The sequence below is a fragment of the Miniopterus schreibersii genome, assembly GCF_964146895.1.
Source record: "Miniopterus schreibersii genome assembly, chromosome: X".
In the NCBI taxonomy this organism is placed as follows: Eukaryota; Metazoa; Chordata; class Mammalia; order Chiroptera; family Miniopteridae; genus Miniopterus; species Miniopterus schreibersii.
The window spans coordinates 57,031,131-57,053,992 of NC_138104.1; the positions used below are offsets into that span (position 1 = coordinate 57,031,131).

At 40.3% G+C, this 22,862-nt stretch overlaps 1 protein-coding gene and 1 pseudogene across 3 annotated transcripts in view; both read right to left on the reverse strand.

Annotated features, from left to right (window-relative positions):
* The window catches only part of NHSL2 (NHS like 2), a gene marked incomplete at its 5' end in the record, with an annotated part of 299,412 nt that overhangs the window by 168,954 nt on the left and 107,596 nt on the right, over positions 1–22,862 (reverse strand). The window lies entirely within an intron of this gene.
* Positions 541–803, reverse strand: LOC308551349 (c-Myc-binding protein pseudogene; annotated as a pseudogene). The gene has a single exon. The product of its transcript is annotated as a c-Myc-binding protein pseudogene (transcript).

Below are 22,862 nucleotides of genomic sequence, written 5' to 3' on the forward strand. Positions count from 1 at the left end.
TCAAAATGGCACACACATGGTTATCTAAGGCAAAGTGGTAGCAAAGAAGAGTTATTTGTTCCATGTTATATAAATAAGCAGATTCATGGGAACCCATGAAAAAGCATCTCATGTCACACAGATCTCTCCACCTCCCTACAGAGAATATAAACAGTGTAATCTTCATTTTAAAGAATGACTGTACCCATGCTCATACCCTGAACTAAACCAAGGAACAGCTCCATGCTAACCTTCAACCAATACCATCATTCCTAGTCAGACTAGTAAACAGGCTGTCTTTTAAGGTAATGAGTTACATGGTTGTGTTCAAATTTTTTTAGGATTCACTTTGGATTCTCCTACTTTTAAGACCCAAAGAAAGTTATATTTGAGTTTTTATTGGTGATTCTAAGAATATGTGTTTTTAACAGTTAAAGTGTGATAGGTGAACTGAATATACTAAAAGAGTTCTACAGCATCTGTTTAGAAAAGATTATATACTATACAAAGTATTCAAGTCATACAAAACTATTTTCAGTGTCTTTTCAACTGAGAAGAATCCTATTCAGCACGCTTCTCTTCCTGAGGTGGTTCATACTGAGCAAACTCTGTTTTTGGTTTTTTATTTTCTTCTACAATAGCTTCATATTTCTCTTTAATTTCTGCCAATTCTAGGCAAAGGAGCTTTATTTCTGGATTTTCTGGGGTAGCAGCTCCTAAGTGATGCTTTCAAAAACCTTGGCCAGTGTGTCAAGCACACCTGGTTTCTCCAAGTACCTCTGGAACTGCTCATGCTTTGAGTCAGCAGTATTGTAATGGACCATAGTGACTGGCAGTGGTATAGCTGGTGCCGGAGACCATGACTCAAGACTTTGGCTTTTAATATGAGTAAGATGGGAGCAACTGGAGGATGTTGAGTGAAAAACTGACATACTAAGACTATGTTTTAACAGCATCACTTTAGGAGACTGGTGACAGGCAAGAGAGGATAATGGCTTGGGCTAGGGTGGTAGTAATGGAGATGGTGAGAATGGTAGATTCCAAATAAACTTTGAAGGCAGTGCAGAAGAATCCTGTTCACTAAAATAACTAGAGAAAAAGCCCAAACCAGAGACTTGTTACCCTGCTTGCCAGTATATATCACTGAAAATTTTGTTATTCAACAAGATTTCAGAAGGCCCTGCAAGCAGCATGATAATCCTAATACCCTACAACTTGTGTGGGACACATAACTCTAGGCCAAGCCCAAAAGGTTCCCAGACTATACCTGATTCCAGAAAAACTTCAGAAAACTATTGTCATTGGTTTTCCTAGCTAATCTACTCCACCCCCAAACCACAACCCTAAGTGGGTCATGCTGAGGGTCATTTTGCCCCTTATTTGGCTCCAGCCATTCTACCTCCACTGGCTCTTCCATGAGCTGGCCTAACCATGTCACATCAGATTCTGGGAAACACTGTCCACACCTGCCCTGTCCATATCTCCTGTCCTCTGTTCACAACCATTCATAGGCTGGCAGCAGATTGCATCCATCAACCACTGAACAGATAAGGAAGGGTCGCAAGGTGCAGTCAGAACACAGTGTGGGCAACATCACAAAGGTACCATGATTTGGTAAGGACTTTTAAACTTGCCTGGGAAAGCAGAAAACCATCAACCATAGAAAAATCACTGGGAGGAAAGAGAAAATAGAAAACTTGGCTCCATAGACAAAAAGCCTTCAGCCTGAAGTATCTTCTGGGCACCAAAGCACCTGGGTATTTTGGGGTGTACACTGTTGATTCTCAGGATAAGACTTGTTGCTTCATATTCATGAACCACCAGCAAACACACCCAGCTGGAAACTGGAGAATGACACATGATTCCGAGGGCTCACTTTAGAGCCAGGAAAAAACTGATGGTATTTTGTTTATGTTCAAAGAAATCAATCTGAAGAGATCATCCCCACAGCCAAAGTCAGCAAGAACGAGGAGCAAATTGCTGCCAACTGGGAAGGGGATGGCCTGCATTGTAATCCTGGATAAAAGACTTTCAAGCTGTGTGATCTTGGGTCAGATTCTTAACCCTCCCAGCACCTCAATTTTGTAATCTGTAAAATAGGGACCATAACCACTTCATAGAGTTGCATTAAGAATCAAATGATCTCGTGTGTATAAAAGGTGTCTGCATGGCCTCTGGGATACTAGCCACTTATGGCATGTTGGTTTTCTTCTCATGCCCACTTTTTGTTGGCAAGAGGCAAGCTAGTGGTATGGGGCAACTGTGGGGCTCCAATGGTCCCTGATGCCCTTAAGAAGAGCTCTCTGAAGAATTCTCCAGCTCTCTCATGACAATGCTGTTTTCTGTTCTTTACAAAATGGGTGCCCTGGCATTTGATCCCAGCAGGATATCGTTCCATGCACAGTTTGGCACTGAAAGGCGCTAATGCCTATTAATTAACTGTACATTCAGCTGACCTACCTAAACAGCTGCTTTCATTTTTCAGAATCCCAAATCTTTTCTTATTCCATTCCAGGTTATTTGAATCCCTTATGTATGTAAGCTGTTGATGCAGACCTTTGCTTCCTCCTCCTCTTTCATCCTTTCAGCCCCTCCTCTCATCTCCATATTGTTCCCTTTGCCTGTCCCTTGCCTTGCCTCTCCATCTTTTTCCTTTTCTTCCTCAGCTTTTTCACAGGCCCTCATCTGAAGACAGTGCTTATGGGGAGAAAGCAGTTAAAAGTATCTGAAGTGGACCCATGGTCAGACTTGGGGGAAACCATTCCACTTCTTCTTTGCCCTGTTGTACCAGCCCACTTCCAAGGCTTCTTCCCCAGTCATTGACACAGGACGGGATTACAAAGCAAAATGATAGATGGTTACTGTATCCTAGTTACAGGATACATGGTTACTAGAACTCCTAGTCTAGTGGGAGAGATAGACAGCCCCATGGTGTATATGAAGAGCTGACGAGGGGGTACAGATGTGGAAAAACATCTGATGCTTCTGAGGCATCAGGTAAAGCTTTACAAAAGAGAAGAGACTTGAGCCGGGCCTTGAACACTGAGTGTTTTTTTTCCAAATGAAGAGAGGGTCAAAGGGCATCCCAGGGGAGGAGGTCGCATGTAGGAGAGAAGGGCAGTGTGTGTGAGGGGGCTCTGTGTAGCCAGATGGTAAAGTCTAGGAGATGAGCAACAATGAGCCTTGAAAGGAGAATCTGGTGCCAGCTCACCAATGGAGTGCCAGGTTGATGGGAAGTTGTACTCAGAGGGTTAGAATGCACAGCTGAAGAGGTTGGACCTGGTGAATGTTGAGAAGGGACATGATGAAAGTTGCGTTTGGAGAAGAAAATTTTGGAAGGCAGAGAGACCAGAAGAATGGAAGTGAGTTAGGAAGCTGCAGCAATGATCTTGGCACAAGCTGAGGCCCTGAACTAAGGTGCTAACAGTGGGCTGGAAATGCAGGGGTAGAGAAGAGACACTACAGGGCCCACTTCTCTAGCTTTTATCATGGATTCATTCTCCAACTTCCCCCAATACCTTCTTCCTTAAGGATCTTAATGGGTCCTGGGCCTCAACTCTAACTCCCACTTCAATATCGATTTATCATAAATCCGTATCTTAAAATCTGACCTGTCATCTGCCCCTAGGACCAGATTGTGGCTGCTTTCTTGACATTTCTAAGTAACCATCTCATCAGTACATTCAAAACTGCCATCGTGGTGCCTGTGCCTCAGCCTTGACCCAGCTAGGGAGAATCGTGCACCTCAGCCACATGATGGGCATCTGAAGCTTAACTCACCAACCAGAGGACCATCATTTTACATATTTCTAGGGAAAATATGATTTCCCAGTTCTAAACCACCAATTTATATGTGGACTTAAAAGACTCAACACATTCACACCTTGGGATTGGCCTTCCTTCTCTCACTCACTGTCAAGTTCCTCAGTGGATCCTACCAGCCCCAAGAAGTATTTGGAGATGTGTAAAGGCATTTCTGGTTGTCACAATGATTCCAGGGTACTAGTGACACTTAGGGTCAGTAGCCATGATGTTAAATATCCTGCAATGCACAAGAGTGTCTCACACTGCACAGAATTGTCTAACTCCAAGTGTCAATAGTACTCTCATTGAGAAACACCTTGACCGCAAATTCAGTGAGCTAGGACTCTATTTTTTCTCTACTGTGTTCCCAGCATGTAGCAGAGTGCACAGTACATGAGAGTGTGCAATAAGTATTTGTTACACTAATAAATAAACTCAACTCTTCATATAACCAACACCTACTGAGCACTGCCCTTGGTGCTGGGGATAGAAAGGTACACAAGGCTTGGGCACTGCCTTGGCACCTCAGTCAGCCTTAGCTAGAATGGGTAAAGATGATTCTGAGATGGAGGTTAGAAGTCAAGAATGCAGCAACTTCCATAACTACCACAGGGCCTCTTCCTAGAAGGGGAATGTACTGCCAGTTAAATGCCCTTAGTTGAACATTTATTCATTCATTCAACCAATACTTGAGTAGCCCATGAAACTTTTCGAAGCATTTCCTCAGACATTATATTGCTGGAGTTGGGCTGGGAGGAGAGTAGGGTTGGGGCAGGGTCTGGAAGCAGAGTTAAGGCCTGAGAGTTTCCTGCCTAGCTAGGGTCAGGGCTGGAGCAAACAGGCCCAATCAGACAGTCTCCTGAGATTGGGGGGGAGGGAACCTGGTGTGAATGGAAATATGTGCCACATGGCCTGAATTGCAGGGGCTGGCCTCAGGCTCTCACAGCCCCAAACACTTACAGATGGATTTATTTTTAACTTCCAAACCAGAGGCAGCACTCAGCTGCTTTTCCTCACTCCCCTCCCCACTCTTGGAGCAAGACTTGGCCGCCCCTTTCCACTCCGGAAACCAGCAGGAGACAGGAATGTGCTGTAGTACTCAGCCACAGTCCAGCGGCAGCCTGGGTTCCTGGTCACTGCTTTTCCCCTAGATGGCAACAGCAGCTCAAGGTGTGAGTGTATGCCTGCCTATCTGGCTCATCTGGACTTTCTCTAAATGGGTAGTGTGAGCTGGGCACACCCACTTTATCAAGTTTCCTTTCCAAACATGCCTCCATTTCATAGATCCATGGATACACCCATGTCTTCTCATTCTCTGCCTCTGGAAGATTCTGAGCTTCCTCCCCTTCACCTTCTCCCACAGGATACTGCTTCTCACTGTATAGGCTGCCAGAGGCTTTGGATTTGGCAATTTTCCAAATCAGGAAACAAGCTCAGAGAGGCTGGGTAACTTTGCCAAGGTCATACAGCATGTTAAATAGCAGAGCTAGAAGTCTAAAGTCCCAAGCTCTGTCCCTGATGCCAGTGCCTCCAAAATCTCAAGTTTCCTCAAGTGTGAAGTGAGGCTAATGTTTAGCAGGTCTGGTTAGAAGCGTCAGCTCTGGAACTGCTCTGCATGGAGTATGTACTGGTTATAATACATTTAAATGGCTTAGCATAATGTCTGGCCCCATAGTAAGCCCATAATAAATAATAACCAATATGATAGTGTATTGCTCAGTTGCGTCATTACAGAGCTCACAGCTCCCATCTCTTGAAATATGGGCCAGGCCACATACAAACATCACCTTATGACTCCTTACACAGAGGGAAGTAAACTTGGGCTTGGAGAGATTAAGTGACTTGCTTAATGCCACACTTGTAGGAATAGGGAAGGGGCTTGAACCCAGTTCTAGGTGATTCCAAAGCTATGGATTCCTTGCTTTCTATAGAGTATGAAGGACTAAAACCCCCATAAGTGCCCTTAGCTGAGTTTCTGCCCTGCTTCCCTCCCCTGTTCCGACCCTGCTCTATCATGCCTCTTTTAGGACTGGCCCAGGCCCTTCCTCCTTCCCAGAGGTTCAGGCCACCCAGCAGATCCTGAGAATTTTGATGGACCTAAGCAGGGCCCATGAGCACATAAGGCCTGGAGGAACCTAATGGCCCTGGGGCTAAAGCCTTCCCACCTCCCTCCTCTCCTAGCCATGGCTGGAGGAAACAGAGTGGCAAAGAAGGCAGACAAAAGTTCCACAGTCAAGCTACTAAGTGCACCATGTCTGTTTCTTCTATAACCTCTTTGCCCTCAAATTTAATCAGAACCAAAGTCTGGCAAACTTACCTCTCTGCATCCAAGGGTCCAGACAATTTTCCTACAGATGTTCAGAAACACATGACACCAGATTTCTGCCCCAGTGGGAGTCTTTGGTATTCTCACATTCTTTTCTGCTTGCTGCTGCACTATTAAACACATAATTTCTCTAAGCTTTCCCATTCCACCCCACACATCAGTACCACCAGTGGCAGCATGAGGGAGTAGCACAATCTCTGTGCACATATGGGCCAGGGAATCAGTAGAGGCTTCTCTCAACTGAACATGACTCATCAAATGGGCTCTAAATTCCATCAACAATTAGGCTCAATCCAACTATATTGTCCTCATCTTTTCAGTGGGCTGCCCAGGATGCTCAGAATCCCTGATAGTGCAAAAATAACTGTGGCGTTATTTAATAAATGCCCAGCACAGAAAGGGCATTTAATAAATGCTCAATTTCTATCCAAACAAAGTAAACTCTCAGAGTTTGTGGACAAACATTACCAGAGAGTGCCAAGGACAGCTCTTCACTGTTTCCAGCACTGACACTTAGCAAAGCTTCTTCATTGAAGAAAGGCATTAGCCCTTACTTACCCAAGAAACTACCAGATCTACAGCCCTAATCCTGCTGTGTAGGCTTTCTGAGCCTCAGTTTCCTTCTCCGTTGTTCTGAGGCATCTAACACTGCGTCGGATACATGGTGCTTTCTCAACAAATGTTTCATTTATAAAGCTTTACCTTGTAGTAAAAGTAAAATTTTTACACATTAAAGAGTTGTAAATTCTTTAATGTGTAAAAATTTCTTAGCAGGAAATTGTTTAATTTCAATATTTATTGAGCATCTACTATGTACAACATGGGAGAAACAACAACAAAAAAAATCAGAATAAAGTTTTTTTCCTTCAAGAGACTGTAATATAGATGGACATTTAGGTAAGCATAGAATATATCAGAATTTCAGAATGCCTTTAGGAGCCAGGCAAGTACTATAAATGAGTGAAGGAGGATGAAGTAATACAATAGGGACTTGGTGGGGACTGTGGAGAGCTGGAGGCCACATGCTTCATCTAAAGGGGAAGCTGCCACCCTGATCCAGCTAGTCAGAATTACTAGACTTTTCTGTTTTTCAAAGGAGCCAAAAATCCAGATGGAATGGGAAGATTATGAATTGTTACATGTTAGCAAATAATTTTAAAAAGAAAAAAACCACATGCAGACCAAACAAAACAGATCTGCAGCCATTATTTGGCCCACCAGCCACCAGTTTGCAACTTCTTCATAATGGTGGATGATAAAGTGTCAAAATTAGTGTAACTGGAAATAAGTTTTGGAGGCGCTCAGAGGAGGGTATGAGTCCCTTGGGCTGGTAGGATCCGAAAAATTTTCCTCAAGGTGGTTAGGAGTCTGACTGGGCCCCAATGTGTGGGTGAGAATCTAGTAGGCAGAAGAGAAAGGCAAGGAGCTTTTGGCAAGGATGGAAGGGGGAAACAAGAAGGTTGTAGTTGGAACTGAAGGCAAGGAAGAGGTGGGTCTGGCTGTTATGAAGGCTACCTTGGGGGAGAGGCAACTTCTGGCCATTGGTTGGTCTCAGTGGAGGAGGTTTCTCATCATAGTGACCAGAATCAGAGATCTTAGTGTGCAGGAAATAAGGGAAGATGAGGAACTATTACTTAGAGAGTCTTATTATGAAAAGCCAGACAGGAAAGAATATTAAGCCCAGACAGACAGATGCCTCATCTTCAGGCAATGGAAAAGGACTTTTCTAAAATATAGCAGTGTAAAAATCTGTGAGAAGAGCAAATAAATAATGCATGATCCTGGCTGGTGACTAGAAATAGGTCCAGAAGGTGGGAATGCATAAACCACAGTACAGTGAGACCTACCATATAGGAAAAGGGCGTACTGGCCTCATGCAAGCACTGGGGAAGGAAAAAACTGAACAGGAACTTTGAGAAAGTCAGCAATCCACAAAAACCCTGGAAGCTATTTTAAAAACACAGTCTCAGGGAATAGAAAACATTCTCCCTCAGCATTCTGACATGCCAGGAGAATGACCAAAAGAAATAAGACATCATACCCCAAGAGAGCATAGGATGTGTGGAATGCAGGTGTCAGAGACAATAATAGGGGCTCTGCAGTGGATTATGCAACCACTAAAATAAGAGGCAAGGTGGTTAAGGGTCATAAAAAAAGCACAAGTGTGGTAGGTAGAATTATGGTCCCTCCAAGGATGTCCATGTCCTAAATCCTTGGAACCTGTGAATATGTTAGATTAAATGGCAAAGTTCGGAAATAGGGTTTGCAGATGGAACTAAGGTTGTGAATCATCTGACCTGGAAATGGGGAGAGTCTCCTGCACTTTGTGGGTGGGCTCAATGTCATCACAGGGGTCCTTATAAAGTGAAAGAGGGAGGCAGGAGAGGCAGTTAGAGAAGGAAATGTGATTACAGGAGCAGGGTCAGACAAACGGGATCTGAGAAAGAGTTGATTGGCCATTGCTGGTTCTGAAGATGGAGGAAGGGGACAAAACCTCAGGAATGCAGGTGGTGTCTAGAAGCTGGAAAAGGCAAGGAATCAGATTCTCCCCTAGAACCTCCAGAAGGAACACAGCAGTGCCAACACCTTGATTTTAGTCCAGTGAGATCCATTTCAGACTCTGACCTCCAGAACTGTAAGAGAATAAAATTGTGTTGCTTTAAGCCACGAAATTTGTGGAATTTGTTAAAGCAGCCATAGGAAACTAGTATAGCTAGCTTTGGACTCAGACAGATGTAGAATTTAATCCTGGCTCCAATTAGTTCACTTTAGTCCAGTCACTATATCCTCATCTCTTCCTCATAAATGGTGTCCATAGTATGTATACATCACAGTTGAGATGAAGAATAACTGAGATGATGAACATAAAGAGACAGCACAGCCTGGCACAAGAAAGTGCTTGGCAATGTTTTTTTTTTCTGTCAATGCATTTGATGAAGTAGTAATTAATACTTAGGACCAGTGGTGTTCTGGTAAATGTTTAGCAACCATCCCTCAAAAGAAAATGAATGCAGGTATATACATATGTATACATTTATTTATTATATAAGAATGCAAAGCACACAATTTATGAATAATAATGAAATATATAATACTTGTTATTGCACATTCCATATAGCTAATTGATTTTCATATAATGCTTTCATTGATTTTGCTGAATATCCATAATCAAACTACAGTTGTAATAGAATGGTGGGTGATATTTTCATTTATATTAATGATAAGAAGAAAGCAAAACAACAAAGAAGTGTTGGAACTACACAATTTCATTAATGATTCAAACAACTTCTTTGCTGAATCAAATAATAGTTTCCATGTACTGGAAGCGTATTTCCTCAAATTTTTTGTGCTATTCACAAAATAACAGGTATAGATATGACACACTTTTAAGCTAATGTACATTATTAACATTTTCTCCATCACTTTCTTAAGTCTAGAATAAAATGAACAAAACAAGAATCCAAGACCTGATTTGTATCATTCTCAGATTTCCATGACATGAGTATTCCCACTGTGGCCTATTTCAAGCTACCTATGACAGGGACATCATCAGGCACAGATTGGGACAAGATGTACATTAGCACACCTCTCAGTTGCAATAGATGTGAATCAGCTCACAAGCATAGTTCATAGTAAAATATTTTGGGGGAGTTGAATTTTAAGTATTATTATTATTATTATTTTTAAATATATCTTTATTGATTTCAGGGAGAGGAAGGCAGAGTGAGAGAATCATTGATCGGCTGTCTCCTGCACGCCCCCGACTGGGGATTGAGCCCACAACCCAGGCATGTGCCCTGACCAGGAATAGAACCTCGATCTCCTGGATCCTACATCGATGCTCAGCTGCTGAGCCACACCCAGCTGGGCTACTTTTGTTTTTAATATAATTTATGTAATTGTAGGTTTGTATAATTTAATATTTTGTTTAAGTGATTTTTTTTTATTTTGAGATAATTTTAGACTTACAGAAGCGTTGCAAAAGTAGTACAGAGAGTTCCTATACCTTTCACCCACCTTCCTTTTATGTTGACATCTTACATAATTATAAAATGTTTATCAAAACTCAGAAATTAACCTTGGTACAACATTAGTAACTAAAGTACACAATTTATTTTGATTTCACCAGTTTTCCCAGTAAAGTCTTTTTTCTGCTCTAGGATTCAATCCAAGATCCGGTATAGCATTTAGATGGTAATTCATTTGGTAGAATGTCCCTCAATTTCAGCTTGTCTTCTGTTTTTTCATATACTGGAATTTAATTTTTAACGATGGTTGTGTTTAACAATTGGCTCACAAATTTCTAAATATTTAACTACTGGCTCTCATGAGCCACAACAAGCCAGCTTCAGCATACCTCTAAGCAAAATTGACAAACAATTCATTTTTTAAAAGAATTCCACAAATATTTGTTGAGGGCCCTCTATGGGCTAGTGCTGGGGATGTGTAGATGACCAAAACACAGTCCTTGTCATTAGGAAAATTACAGGTTGGGGGATGTGACAGAACCCTAGCAGAAAAATACCCTTAGAGTGATTCCAGATGTCATAGGAGGAATAGAATGTGCTGGAGCACTCAGAGGTGGGAGGGACCAACTCTGCCTGGGGAAGTCAAGGAAAGCTTCACAGAGAAGTAAAAGATGAGCAAAAGCTCCCCAGGCAGGACAAAAGGTGATAAGATGATGTGTGAGTTGAGTGTTGATGCATGAATGGGAATAAGCCAGTAAGCTGAGGAAGCAGAAGGAAAAAAATCACCCATTTGTTCTTTCATTTGATAAACATTTATTAGGTGTCAATTCTGTACCGGGCTCTGGAGATGTCCAAACATATAGTGAAAAAGGGCTCTAAAGCGTAACAAGGGTTGTGATGGCATGAGATGATGTCTAGGCTGTCTTTAAGATGAGGCAGTGTTCCCACGTGTGCATGAGCTGGAGTCATGAGAGCACTAGCTAGACACCTCCTCCCTGGGAGTGCAGGACCTCTGGGGAAGCTCTCAAGCAACTACCATTATTTCACCTAGCACCATTAACAGCTTTGCCAGAGGATAACTGATGCCAGAACTTTCCTATGAAGGTACCACATGTTTACACCCCTTTCTCTTCAGCCCCTCACATCCAGACCCCCATGTAGAGACCCCTGGGAGGTACACCCAGACCCTTGCCTTGGGCAGACAGCATATAAATGCTTGCAGGATGAGGTAATGTTGACAACATATCAAGGACCAACTCAAGGCAGGGGCCCTTGATCTGAGACCAAGACCCCTCAGAAGAGCTTCTTTGTCACTTCCTCAGTTCCCTCTACATACACAACCCAGCCACTCTCTATTGCATTACACTGTTTTATTTTCTACATACGTTTATTACTATCTGAAATTATTTGTCTTTACAGTTGACCCTTGAACAACACAAGTTGGAACTGCATGGGTCGTTATATGGGGATTTTTTTTCAATAAATACTGTAAATGTATTTTCTCTTCCTTATTATTTCCTAATAACATTTTCTTTTCTCTAGCTTATTTTCTGTATAATACATGTAACATAAAAAATTGACTTTATGTTATCAGTAAGGCTTCTGGTCAACAGTATATTATTAGAGTAGTTAAGTTTAAAGGAGTCAAAAGTTATATGAGAATTTTTGAATGTGGGAAGGTCAGTGCCCCTAACCTCCACGTTGTTCAAGGTCAAATATACTTCCTTTGCCTGTCTCCTTCCACTAGAATCTCAGCTCCTCAAACATAGAATCCTTGGAGATTCAAGATGGCGGTGGATTGAGTGGAAGCTACACTCACTTCTTCCCAGGACCAAACAGAAATTACAACTGAATCATAGAACAATCATCCTGAATAACCAACTGAAGACTAGCTGAAGAGAAGTTCTATAACGAAGGATTTACAAAAAGGAAAAGACATTGAGATTGGTAGGACATGCAGAGATGCAAAAAGGGCTGGCCCCACTCCCACAGGCAATGGCTGAGGTTCCGGAAGGATATCTCAGCTGCAAAGGTCCCCCCTGAGGAGCATGGGGTCTAAACCTCATGCCAGGCCCCCCAGCACAGAGCACCAGAGCCAAGAAGAGGCACCCACATAATATCTGGCTGTGAAAATGAGCAGGGAATCTGTCTGCCAAGGAGAGGGGAAGTCTGGTAGAGACAGAGGTGCACTCTTTAATTTTTTTTTTAATTTAATGATGAGAGAGAGAGAGAGAGAGAGAGAGAGAGAGAGAGAGAGAGAGGAAAGTGGGGGAGAGGAGAGAGAAAAAACATTATTCGTTTTTCCATTTATTTATGCATTTATTGGTTGATTCTTGTTTGTGCCCTGACCAGGGATCAAACCCACAACCTTGGTGTATTGGGACCATACTCTAACCAATTGAGCTACCAGGCCAGGGCAACAGGCACCCTCTTAAGGGGCCAATGTACAAAATTTCATTCACAACCACTCACCCTGGGCTCCAGTGCAGGAAGGGCAGAATGACTAGACTTGTGCAAGGAGAGACTGAGGTTTGTGGCTCTGGAGAGAAAGATGAAGGGACAACTACTGAGACACCTGTGCTGAGTCACACTACCGCCCACAGACACCATCTTTCTTGGTTGGAACACTTCCCTCCCTGTGGTATCAGCCCTACCCTCTGGACTCCCTGTCAAACCAACCTCCAGAGCTTCTGCCATGTTGAGGAGTCAGCTGCCTAAGCCAGGGTATAGAGGTCTGGGCAGACTCAAGGGTGCCAGTAACTGAGTTGTGTGGCTTTGGTGTGGAGGCCATTCCCCCAACTTTCACATGAACCTGACTGGCACCTCCTCCTCATCGGAGATCCACTAGCCCCTCTCTCTGGGCTCCCAGTGGCCCCACCCTCTCGACTCTTGGTAGCTCCACCCTGCTGAGGTCTGGGCAAAATCTGGGATAGACTGAGTTATGTGGTTCTGGGGCTGGGGGTTACAACTCCTAAATTCCCCCAGGCGTGACCAGCACATCCTCTTCTCCTGACTCCCAGTGGCCTGACCCTGCTGAGGTCAGGTTCCAGGCAGTGTCTGTGACAAACTGAGCTGTGTGGCTCTAGGATGGGGAAAATTTTTCCCTCACACAGCCAACCAGTGCAGAGCCTTCCCCTTCATATGGCCAAATCTTGGTCTGTTTGGGTCTGATAAACTTTGTGGGCCTCAGCCTGACTACTCCCTGAGACTTTCCCACACACAAAAAAGGTGTGCAAGTACCTAGTGGGTGGCATCTAGACTTGGTATAACCTGGGACATTTGTTGATTGCTTCAGACCCAGCACTGGCAGCAAGTGTAAATCTGGATAGAGCTAGTAAATACCTCTCGCCTCTATCTGGTGACTCACTGAAAACTTATCAGATGCAACTGGAATACTTCGAGAGGGTCTTTCAATGACCGAGCTTAACAAGCAGCTGGCATGTGGAAGCAGGCGGAGGCAGACCTTGGGGTTCCTTAGAACTTTTGTTGACCTGCCCCCAAGCACAGTGCTGGTAAAATCCAGCCTTGGTGCACATCTTGATTCTTCCTGCACATACCCAGGCCAAGCAGAGGCATACCACAAAACGTGGATCACTTTGTAGCTCCAAACAGGTTGCCCAGGGAGAGTCACAGGTAGCGTCTGACGTTGGCCTGCACCAGATTCCCTCCCAAGAGGCCCAGAACCAACACATCTAGTGGCTAGCTTCAGACAATATCAGAAGAGGATCTAATTAGCTTCACAAGCAGCATATTCAAAGGGAGATCTCAGCAGGCACCACACACTGCTGAGGTGAATTCCACTTCGTGTGGTAATGACCTGCACAGCAGCTTATACACTGTGGCCAGGGTTGATCCTCACAATCAGGCAGCCTGAGGTTTGATCCCACACATGAATGGGCAAATAGCAATCTAGGCTCAATTAAAACAGGAGGTTCCACATAACCCACCTAGGGGACATTCCTGAAGTGCCCAGAGCTGATGAGTAAAGAGACTGCACCACAGGGTCCCACAAAACACCAACTACATAAGGCCACCCTACCAAGTATGGGCATCAAAGCAGATCTGCCTGACACATAGAAACAGACACAAAGAGGCAGCCAAAATGGGGAGACAAAGAAACATGCTTCAAATGAAGGAACAGGAGAAATCTCCAGAAAAAAAGAGCAAAATGAAATGGATGCAAGCAATTTACCAGATCTAGAGTTCAAAAGAATGTTTATAAGGATGCTCAAGGAACTTAGTGAGAACTACAACAGCATTTTAAAAATACATAGCCCTGGCCAGTGTGGCTCAGTGGTGAGGGCATTGGCTCATGCATTGAAAGGTTGTGGGTTTGATTCCTGGTCAAGGGCACATACCTGCCTTGCAGGTTCAATCCCCAGGCTGTCAGGCCACGTGCAGGAGGCAACCAATCAATGTGTCTCTCTTACATTGATGTTTCTCTCTCTCTTTCTCTCTCTCTCTCCCTCTCCTTCTCTCTCTTCTACTCTCTCTCTCTAAAAAAAAAAAAAAACCAATGGAAAACATATCATTGGGTGAAGATTAACAAAACAACAACAACAAAAGTACATAGAAACCATAAAAAAGTACCAGTCATAAAGAAAGAATATATAAAATGAAGACTACACTAGAAGGAATCAACAATAGGTTAGATGAAGCAGAGAACTGAATCAATGATTTGGAAGACAAGGTAGCAGAAAACACACAAAAAGAAAAAAAAAATTTAGCCCTGCCGGGCATGGCTCAGCGGTTGAGAGTCGACCTAGGATCCAGGCGATCAGGGTTCGATTCCCAGTCAGGGCACATGCCCGGGTTGCGGGCTGAAGCCAATCAATGACTCTCATCATTGATGTTTCTAAATCTCTCTTTCTTCATCTCCTTTCCTCTCTCTGAAATCAATAAAGATATGTTTTTTAAAAAAATTTAAAAATGATGATAGTCTAAGCAAACTTTGGGACAACATGGAAAGTAACAACATCCGCATCTTATGGGTACCAAGAGAAGAGAATGATTAAGGTATTGAGAACCTGTTTGAAGAAATAATGACTAAAAACTTCTCAAACCTGGTGAAGGAAAAAGACACACAAGTTCAGGAAGCACAGAATCCAAAACAAGATGAACCAGCAGACGCTCACACCAAGACACATCTTCATTAAAATGGCAACGGTTAAAGACAGAGTCTTAAAAGCAGTTAGTTACCTACAAGGAAGCTGCCATAAGGCTGTGAGCTGATTTCTCAACAGAAACATTTCAGGCCAGAAGGGATTGGCATGAAATATTCAAAGTGATGAAAAGGAAGGACCTACAACCAACACTATTTTACTCAGTAAGGCTATCATTTGAAATTGAAGGAGAAATAAAGAGCCTCCCAGAAAATAAAAAGCTAAAGGAATTAGTTACCACCAAACCAGGATTTTTCTTAAAAAATGGTAAAGGGTCTTCTTTAAGAAGAAGCAGAAAAAGAAGAAAATGAAAACAGAGAAACAGTTAAAAGAATAAAATGGCAATAAACACCTACCTATCAATAATCACTTTAAATGTAACTGGCTTAAAGGTTCAAATCAAAAGACATAGGGGAGCTGAACTGATGAGGAAACAAGACCAAACTAGTGTTACAAGAAATGTTAAAGGGCTTGCCTGAAAAAGAAGGAGTAGCAGGAGGAGGGGGAGGAGGAAGAGGGGAAGAGGAAAACAAAACAGAGGAACATAGTTAAAAAGTAAAATGGCAATAAATATGTACCTATCAATAATCACTTTAAATGTAAATGGCTTAAATGTTCCAATCAAAAGACATAAGGTAGCTGAATGGATAAGAAAACAAGGCCCATGTATATGTTGTCTACAAGAGACCCACCTCAGAATGAAAGATACACACAGACTAAAAATAAAAGGATAGAAAAAGATATTTCATGCAAATGGAAATGAAAAATAAGCTGGAATAGCAATACTTATATCTGACAAAATTGACATTAAGCAAAGGCTATAGTAAGAGAAAAAGAAAGGCACAACAGAATGATAAAGGGCAGTCCAATGAGAGGATATAGCCTTTGTAAACATTTATGCACCTAAGATAGGAGCACCTTAATATGTAAAGCAAATCTTGATGGTCATAAAGGGAGAGGTCAACAGTAAGGCAGTTACAGTAGGGAACTTTAACACCCCTTTGACATCAATAGATAAATCTAGACACAAAATCAACAAAGAGATGGGGGCCTTAAATGATACAGGAGATCAGATGGATTTAATTGATATCTTCAGAGCATTTCTCCCCAAAGCAGCAGAATATACATTCTTTTCAAGTGCATATGGAACATTTTCTAGGACAGACCATGTTAGGACAAAAAAAATAGTCTCAATAAATTTTAAAAGACAGAAATCATATCAAGCACCTTCTCTGACCATAATGGTATGAAACTAGAAATCAATCACAAGGAAAAAGTGGAAAACCCACAAAGATGTGGAGGCTAACTAACTTGTTACTAAACAATGAATGGGTAAATGCGATCAAGGAAGAAATCAAAAGATATCTCGAAACAAATGAAAATGAGAACACAACCAACCAAAATATGTGGGACACAGGGAAAGCAGTCCTAAGAGGGAAATTCATAGCATTGAAGGCTTGTCTCAAGAAACAAGAAAAAGCTCAAATAAACAGTCTAACTTTACATTTAAAGTAACTTAAAAAGAACAACAAACAAAGCCTAAAGTGAATAGAAGGAAGGAAATAATAAAGATCAGAACAGAAATGAATGAAATAGAGTCTAAAAAACCCCCACACAATATGAAAGATCAATGAAACCAAGAGCTGGTTCTTTGAAAAGATAGATTGACAAACCTTTAACCTGACTCATCAAGAAAAAAGAGGACTCAAATAAATAAATAAATAAGGAAATGAAAGAGAAGTAACAATCAACTCCACAAAATACAAAGGATTGTAAGAAAATACAATGAACAACTACATGCCAACAAATTGGACAATCTAGATGAAATAAATTCCTAGAAACATACAATCTTCCAAAATGAAATCAGGAAGAATCAGAATATCTGAATCAACAGATTACAACCAGGAAAACTGAAGCAGTAACAAAAAACAAAACAAAACAAAAAAAACACAACTCCCCCAAAAACCAAAAGTCCTGGATCGGATGGCTTAACAGGTGAATTTTACCAAACATTCAAACAAGAAGTAACACTGATTCTTCTCAAACTACTCCAAAAAATTCAAGAGGAGAGAAGACTCCCAAATTTATTTGATAAGGCCAGCATTATTCTAATTCCAAAACAAGATAAAGACACTACAGAGAAAGAAAATTATAGACGAATATCCCTGATGAACATACATGCTAAAATCCTGAACTAAATATTAGCAAACTGGCCCCAGAAATACATTAAAAAGATCAACCCAGCCTGTGTGGCACAGTGGTTGAACATCGACCTATGGTCCAGGAAATTGAGGTTCGATTCTGGGGCAGGGTACATGCCCAGGTTGCGGGCTCTATCCCCAGCAGGGGGCATGCAGGAGGCAGTCGATCAATGACTTTCTCATCATTGATGTTTCTACCTCTCTCCCTCTCCCTTCTTCTCTCTGAAATCAATAAAAAATATATGTATATATTTTAAAAGATTACACACCATGATCAAGTGGGATGAATTCCAAGGATGCAAGGTTGATACAATATCTACAAAACAATAAACATGATACACCACATAAACAAAATGAAGGTTAAAAATCACATGATCATATCAATAGATGCAGAAAAAGCATTTGATAAAATCCAGCACCAATCTATGGTAAAAAGGCTCAGCAAAGTGGGAATAGAGGAACATATCCTAACATAATAAAGGCCATATATGACAAACCCACAGCTAACATCATACTCAACATACAAAAACTACAAGCATTTCCCTTAAGATAGGGAACAAAACAAGAATGTCTGCTTTCACTATTCTTACTGAACATAGTACTGGAAGTCCTAGCCACAGCAATAAGACAATAAGAAGAAATAAAAGGCATCCATATTGGAAAAGAAGAAGTAAAACTGCCATTATTTGCGGATGACATGATACTGTATATAGAGAACCCTAAAGATTCCACCAACAAACTACTAGAACTGATACATGAATTCAGTAAAGTAGCAGGAAACAAAATAAATATCCAGAAATCAGTTGCATTTCTATACATCAATAATGAACTATTAGAAAGGGAAACTAAGAAAACAATTCTCTTTACAATTGCATTAAAATAACCAAGGTACCTAGGAATAAATTTAACCTAGGAAGTAAAAGACCTGTACTCAGAAAATTATAAGATAATGAAGAATGAAATTAAGGAAGATACAAATAAGTGGAAGCATATACTTCATTCATGGATAGGAAGAACTAACATCGTTAAAATGTCTATAGTATCCAAAGCAATCTACAGATTCAATGCAATTCCTATAGAGATACCAATTGCGTATTTCACAGAATTAGAATATTTCAAATATGGAACTACAAAAAACCCCAAATAGCCACAGCAATCTTGACAAAGAAGAATGAAATTGGAGGAATCACCTTACCTGATATCAAATTATACTACTATACTATTACTATACTAAGGATATAGTAATCAAACAGCCTGGTACTGACATAAAAACAGAGATATAGATCAATGGAACAGATAAGAGCCCAGAAATAAGCCCATGCTATTATGATCAATTAATATTTGACAAAGGAGGCAAGAACATACACAGGGGTGAAGACAGTTTATTCAATATATGGTGCTGGGAAAATTGGACAGAAGCAAGCAAAAAATTAAAACTAGACCACTTTCTTACACCACATAGAAGAATAAACTTAAAATGGATTAAAGACTTAAATGTTTAAAAATCCTAGAAGAAAACATAGGCAGTAAAATGTGAAACATTTCTCATTGCAATATTTTTGTCTGATACATCACTTTGGGCAAGGGAAATAAAAGAAAAAATAAACAAATGGGACTACATCAAATTAAAAAGATTTTGCACAGCAAAGAAAACCATCAAGAAAATGAAAAGACAACCCACTGAATGGGACAACATATTCGCCAATGATACATCTGATAAGGAGTTAATATCCAAAATTCTCACTGGAAACTCTACAGGCCAGAAGGGAATGGCATGAAGTATTCAAGGTAATGCAAAAGAAGGATCTGAAACCAAAACTATTCTATCCAGCAAGATTATCAATCAAGCTGGATAGTGAAATAAAGAGCTTCTGAGACAAAAAAAAAAAAGCTTAAAACACTTTATCACTACAAAACCAGCACTACAGGAAATGTTAAAGGGACTGCTATAATTAGAAGTAGAAATAAAGAGAATGAGAAACAGCTTTAAAGAAACAAAATGTCAGTGGATAAGTATCTTTCAATAATAAATGTATTAAATGTAAATCCATTTACATTAAGTGTAAATGGATTAAGTGCCCCAATAAAAAGACATAAGGTTGCTGAATGGATAAGAAAACATGACCCAACTATATGCTGTCTACAAGAGACCCACCTCAGAACAAAAGACTCATAAAGGAAGAGAGTGAAGGGATTAAACAAATTTTTTTCCATGCAAATAGAAATGAAAAAAAAAGCTGGGGTAGCAATACTCATATCAGACAAAATAGACTTCAAAATGAAGACCATAATGACAGACAAGAAAGGTCATTACATAATACTAAAGGGATCTATCCAAGAGGATATAACCCTGATAAACATATATGCACCCAATATAGAAGCACCTAAATTTACAAAAACTTCTAGAAGGCTTTAAGGGAGAGATCAACAGCAATAGTGTCATACTCAGGGACTTTAACACCCCACTGGCTTCACTGGATAGGTCTTCCAGACAAAAAATCAACAAGGAAACAGTGACCCTAAATGACACACTAGATCAGATGGATTTAAATGACATTTACAGAACATTCTACCCCAAAGCTGCAGAATATACATTCTTCTCAAGTGCACATGGGACATTCTCAAAGATAGACCACATGTTAGGACACAAAAGAAGTCTCTACAAGTTCAAGAAGACTGAAATCATATCAAGTATCTTCTCGGAACAGGATGGCATGAAACTAGAAATCAACTACAATAAAAACACTAAAAGACATTTAAACACATGGAGACTGAAAAGCATGTTTTTAAACAATGAATGGGTTACCAAAGAGATTAAGAAAGAAGTAAAAAACTTCCTGGAAACAAAAAAAAATGAACACAAAACAACTCCAAATCTGTGGGACACAATGAAAGCAGTCCTGAGAGGGAAGTTAATATCACTACAAGCCTATCTCAAAAAACAAGAAAAACTTCTAATAGATTCTTTAACCCTACAACTTAAAAACTTAAAAAGGAAATAACAAGAAGATCCCAGAGTAAGTTAAAGAAAAGAAATAATAAAGATTAGAGCAGAAATAAATGACATAGAGACCAAAAAACAACAATTCAAAAGATCAATGAAACCAAGAGCTGGGCCTTTGAAAAGATAAACAAGATTGATGAACCTTTAGCCAGACTCATCAAGAAACAGAGAGGACCCACATAAACAAAGTCAGAGATGAAAGAGGTGAAATCACAACTGACTCAACAGAAATACAAAGCATTGTAAGAAAACACTATGAACAACTATATGTCACAAAGCTGGACAACCTGGATGAAATGGCTGAATTCCTAGAAAAATATAACCTTTCCAAACTCAATCAGGAAGAGTCAGAAAGTCTAAATAGGCCGATAACTGCTGATGAAGTTGAGCAGTAATCAAAGGGCTCCAAGCACAAAAAAGCCCTGGCCCATATGGCTTCACAGGGGAGTTTTATCAAACATTCAAAGAATTAACACCTACCCTCCTAAAACTATTTTGAAAAATCCAAGAGGAAAGAACACTTACAAACTCTGTTTACAAGGCCAGCATTAGCCTAATTCCAAAAACCAGGTAAAGACACTACAAAGAAAGAGAATTACAGGCCCATATCCCTGATGAACATAGATGCTAAAATCCTCAACAAAATATTAGCAAATTGGATGCAGCAATATATTAAAAGACCATAAACCATGACCAAGTGGGATTTATTTCAGGTATGCAAGGCTGGTGCATCATTTGCAAATCAATAAATGTTGATACATCACATAAACAAATTGAAATATAAAAATCACATGATCATATCAATAGATGCAGAAAAAGCATTCGATAAAATCCAACACCCATTTTTTTATATAAACTCTCAGCAAAGTGGGAAAAGAGGGATCATACCTCAAAATAATAAAAGCCATATAAGACAAACCTACAGCCAACATCATACTCAATGGGCAAACACTAAAACCATTTCCCCTAAGAACAAGAACAAGAACAAGAACAAGAACAAGAACAAGAACAAGAACAAGAACAAGAACAAGAACAAGAACAAGAACAAGAACAAGAACAAGAACAAGAACGAGGTGTCCACTTTCACCACTCTTATTCGACATAGTGCCGTAAGTCCTAGTCACAGCAATTAGACAAGAAGAAAACATAAAAAGCATCCAAATTGGAAAGGAGGAAGGAAAATTGTCATTATTTGCAGATGACATGATATTGTACATAGAGAATCCTAAAGACTCCACCAAAAAACTACTAGATTTAATGAATGAATTCAGCAAGGTAGCAGGATACAAAATTAACACCCAGAAATCGATGGCATTTTTATACACCAATAATGAACTCTCAGAAACAAAAACTAAAAAAACAACCCCATTTACCATTGCAACTAAAAAATAAGATACTTAAAAATAAACGAAACCAAAATGTAAAAGATCTTTACTCAGAAAACTACCAGACACTGAAAAAAGAAATAGAGAAAGATATAAACAAATGGAAAAATATACCATGTTCATGGATTGGAAGAATTAACATCATTAAAATGCCCTTATTACCCAAAGCAATCTATAAATTCAATGCAATTCCTATGAAAATACCAACAGCATATTTCACAGATGTAGAAAAAAAGACTTCAAAAATTTATATGGAACCAAAAAACACCCCGAATAGCCACAGCAACCTTGAGAAAGAAGAACAAAGGTGGAGGGATCACAATACCAGATATCAAGTTATACTACAAAGCCACTGTAATCAAAACAGCCAGGTACTGGCACAAGAACAGACATATTGATCAGTGGAACAGATCAGAGAACCCAGAAACTGACCCATGCCATTATGGTCAATTAATATTTGACAAAGGAGGCAAGAACATACAATGGAGTAAAGACAGTCTTTTCAATAAATGGTGTTGGAAAAATTGGACAAATACATGCAAAAAAATAAAACTGGACCACCAACTTACACCGTACACAAAAGTAAATTCAAATGGATAAAAGACTTAAGTGTAAGGCATGAAATCATAAAAATCCTAGAGGAAAACATAGGCAGTAAAATCTCAGACATCCCTTATAGCAATATGTTTGCTGATACATCTCCTAGGGCAAGAGAACCTAAGGAGAAAATAAACAAATGGGACTGCATCAAAATAAAAAGCTTCTGCACAGCAAAGGAAACCATCAACAAAACGAAAAGGAAACCCACTGTATGGGAGAAGATATTTGCCACTGACACATTGGATAAAGGGTTAATATCCAAAATATATAAAGAACTTATACAACTTAACAAAAGGATAACAAACAATCCAATTAAAAAATGGGCAATGGATCTAAATAGACACTTCTCCAAAGAGGACATGCAAATGGCTAAGAGACATATGAAAAAATGCTCAGAGTTGCTAATCATCAGAGAGATGCAAATTAAAACCAC